This window comes from Amphiprion ocellaris, chromosome 2 (genome assembly GCF_022539595.1).
Source record: "Amphiprion ocellaris isolate individual 3 ecotype Okinawa chromosome 2, ASM2253959v1, whole genome shotgun sequence".
NCBI lineage: Eukaryota > Metazoa > Chordata > Actinopteri > Pomacentridae > Amphiprion > Amphiprion ocellaris.
Genome location: NC_072767.1, coordinates 18,737,629 through 18,741,602, shown reverse-complemented (window position 1 = coordinate 18,741,602; position 3,974 = coordinate 18,737,629). Strand labels below are relative to the sequence as shown.

Sequence of the window (3,974 nt, the reverse complement as noted above, 5' to 3'; positions counted from 1 at the left end):
TTCTTCACATTTATAGTCCACTTTTAAAAGTTCAGCAGACAGGTGCTCTGCTTTGGAGTGTGACGATGTCGTTGGTGATGTGGAGAGTGAAGTTTCCGTTTCACCCACAGTGTGCTTTAGGGCAGCCGGGTCAGACTTGATGTTTGAAATACTGACTGACAGCTCAGATTTAACTGTCTGTAGTTCCGTTTTGATGGGTGTTAAACTTTCACTCAAAGCCGCCAGGAGCTGGGTCTTTAAAATAACCGCCGTCTCGTTACAGAGTGAAAGTAGCAATTCCTCCTTAAGGTCAGAGATTGCAGCATCTGAGGGCCTCTTCAAAAGAAGATGTAGTTGATGAAGGCGTTCTGGAGCAGGACCAGAAAGACCACGACCAAGCAGCCTTGAGATCTTAGGCAGCATCTCCCTCAGGTGGGTGTCAACGGTGTTCACGGTCAGGTCTGTGGTAATCCCGTCAAAAAACAAAACAGAAAAAAATCTAGATTATAAATCAACATGTAACCAAAGCACTCTGTGTATAATGCCATAGTATAGGATGTAGTTCAGAAAATGTCAAAGTATAGTACACTTTTCAAGAATAACATAGTATGGCCTGTAGTTCATAGTATAGCATGTCGGCAAAAAAAACCCAACTGATTATTATGTGGTTCAAAAAGTGCAAAATGATAGGACGATGGATAAAATTGTCATGTATGATATGGGGTTCAAAAAATGTCATAGTGCAGTATATTGTCAAAATAGTATGTTTTTAAAGAAAACATCAAAGTATGTCGTCTAAAAAACGCCATAGAATAATATTTCATTGCGCAAGCAAAAGTATAGTAATTTTTAAAACTGTTCAAATTCTTATATGTTGCTAAAAAACTAAAACTAAAACAAAAAAAACCCCGCCATAGTAATATGTCAATTTAAAAAGCCTATAGTATAGAGTGTCACTCTAACAACATCATAGTATAGCCTTAGGTCCAAAAAAGGTCATAGTATAGCATGTCGCTCTTAAAACATCATAGTATAGCATGTCGCTCTAAAAACGTCATAGTGTAGCATGTCATCCAAAGAACATCATCGTATATAGCATGCCGCTCTCAAAACGTCATAGTATAGCATGTCGTCCAAAAAACATCATCGTATAGCATGTCGCTCTAAAAACGTCATAGTATAGCATGTCGCTCTAAAAATGTCATAGTATAGCATTGCGCCCAAACAACGTTATAGTATATCATGTGGCTCAAAAAATGTCATAGTATAGCTTGTCGCTCTAAAAACATCATAGGATAGCATATCGCTCTAAATACGTCATAGTAAACCCTTTGGTCCAAAAAACGTCATAGTACAGCATGTCGCTCTTGAAACGTCACAGTATAGCATGTCGCTCTAAAAACGTCATCGTAAAGCATGTCGCTCTAAAAACGTCATAGTATAGCATGTCACTCTAAAAACGTCATAGTATAGCGTGTTGTCCAAAAAACGTCATCGTATAGCATGTCGCTCTTGAAACGTCATAGTATAGCATGTCGCTCTTAAAACGTCATAGTGTAGTCTTTGGTCCAAAAAACGTCATAGTTCAGCATGTCGTCCAAAAAAACGTCATAGCATAGCATGTCGCTCTAAAAACGTCATAGTATAGCCTTCGGTCCAATAAACGTCATAGTATAGCATGTCATTCTAAAAACATCATAGTATAGCATGTCGTTCTTAAAACGTCTTAGTATAGCATGTCGCTCTAAAAACGTCATTTTATAGCATGTCATCCAAAGAACATCCCAGTATAGCATGTCGCTCTAAAAACGTCATAGTATAGCCTTTGGTCCAAAAAACGTCATAGTATAGCATGTTATTCTAAAAACATCATAGTATAGCCTTTGGTACAAAAAACGTCATAGTATAGCATGTTGTCCAAAGAACATCATAGTATAGCATGTCGCTCTTAAAACGTCTTAGTATAGCATGTCGCTCTAAAAACGTCATAGTGTAGCACGTCATCCAAAGAGCATCATAGTATAGCATGTCGCTCTAAAAACGTCATAGTATAGCATGTCGCTCTAAAAACGTCATAGTATAGCGTGTCGTCCAAAAAACGTCATCGTATAGCATGTCAGTCTTGAAACGTCATAGTATAGCATGTCGCTCTCAAAACATCATAGTATAGCACGTCGCTCTAAAAACGTCATCGTATAGCATGTCACTCTAAAAATGTCATAGTATAGCATGTGGCTCAAAAAACGTTATAGTATAGCATTTCGTCCAAAAAACGTCATAGTATAGCATGTGGCTCCAGAAACGTCATAGTATAGCATGTCACCCAAAAAATGTCATAGTATAGCATGTGGCTCAAAAAACATCATAGTTTAGCATCTCACCCAAAAAACGTCATCGTATAGCATGTCGTTCAAGAAAATGTCATAGTATAGCATGTCGTCCAAAAATTTAAAATTATAGCATGTCGCTCAAAAAGAGTCATAGTATAGCATGTCGCTCTAAAAGCGTCATAGTATAGCATGTCGTTCTAAAAGCGTCATAGTATAGCATGTCGTTCTAAAAGCGTCATAGTATAGCATGTCGCTCTAAAAGCGTCATAGCATAGCATGTCGCTCAAAAAACGTCATAGTATAGCATGGTGTTGTAAAAATGTCATAGTATAGCATGTCGCTCTAAAAGCGTCATAGTATAGCATGTCGCTCTAAAAACGTCATAGTATAGCATGTCGCTCTAAAAACATAGTATAGCATGTCGCTCTTGAAACGTCATAGTATAGCATGTCACTCTTGAAACGTCATCGTATAGCCTTTGGTCCAAAAAACATCATAGTGTGGCATGTTGTCCAAAAAATGTCATAGTATAGCCTTTGGTCCAAAAGTGTCATAGTATAGCCTTTGGTCCAAAAAACGTCATAGTATAACATGTCGCTCTAAAAACGTCATAGCATAGCATGTCGGTCTAAAAACGTCATAGTATAGCATGTGGCTCTAAAAATGTCATAGTATACCATGTCGCTTTAAAAACATCATAGTATAGCCTTTCGTCCACAAAATGTTGTTTCGTCCCGACTGTCTGAAGTAGGTGAGGAGCAAAACCAAAACAGTCCAAACGCTGGTTTCCAGAGGGTTAGACGAATATTTATTTGAAAGAGGAAGTGTACAACAACACAACATGTGAGGGGGTTAAAAGGAAATGGGTGTTAGTAAAATAAAAATAAATAAACAGAACTAAAAGTGAACTTCATGTTGTCATTGATGGGCATTCCAACTAGGAACAAAGTAAAAGCTAATCAATACAAAAAAAAACCCTCTTCCTGTTCACGTCTTCAAGCCCAAAAACACACCGCAGTAGCACCCTAAACTAAAACTACCGATGGGTTCCATTTTTTTTCGACATAGTATAGTAAGGCGTTTTTTTGCGCCAAAATTCACGATGATTTTTTTTTCAAAGAAAACCTTTCTGGAGTGTTTTTCATGCCCTCCTTGACATTATTTCATCATATGGCACGTTTTTACAACATGTTTGAAAAATGGCATTTTTTTTCGACATAGTATAGTAAGGCGTTTTTTTGCGCCAAAATTCATGATGATTTTTTTTTCAAAGAAAACCTTTCTGGAGTGTTTTTCATGCCCTCCTTGACATTATTTCATCATATGGCACGTTTTTACAACATGTTTGAAAAATGGCATTTTTTTTCGGCATAGTATAGTAAGGCGTTTTTTTTGCGCCAAAATTCACGATGATTTTTTTTTCAAAGAAAACCTTTCTGGAGTGTTTTTCATGCCCTCCTTTACATTATTTCATCATATGGCACGTTTTTACAACATGTTTGAAAAATGGCATTTTTTTTCGGCATAGTATAGTAAGGCGTTTTTTTTGCGCCAAAATTCACGATGATTTTTTTTTCAAAGAAAACCTTTCTGGAGTGTTTTTCATGCCCTCCTTGACATTATTTCATCATATGGCACGATTTTACATGTTTGAAAAATGGCATT

At 37.1% G+C, this 3,974-nt stretch overlaps 1 long non-coding RNA gene across 2 annotated transcripts in view; it reads right to left on the bottom strand.

Moving 5' to 3' along the window:
- Positions 1 to 305: 305 nt before the first annotated feature.
- Positions 306 to 3,974, bottom strand: part of LOC129350056 (uncharacterized) — a 9,204-nt gene continuing 5,535 nt past the window's right edge. For both annotated transcript variants that reach the window (XR_008603272.1, XR_008603273.1), the window contains one exon: positions 306 to 440. This is a non-coding gene — a long non-coding RNA (uncharacterized LOC129350056). The remainder of the gene's footprint in view (positions 441 to 3,974) is intronic.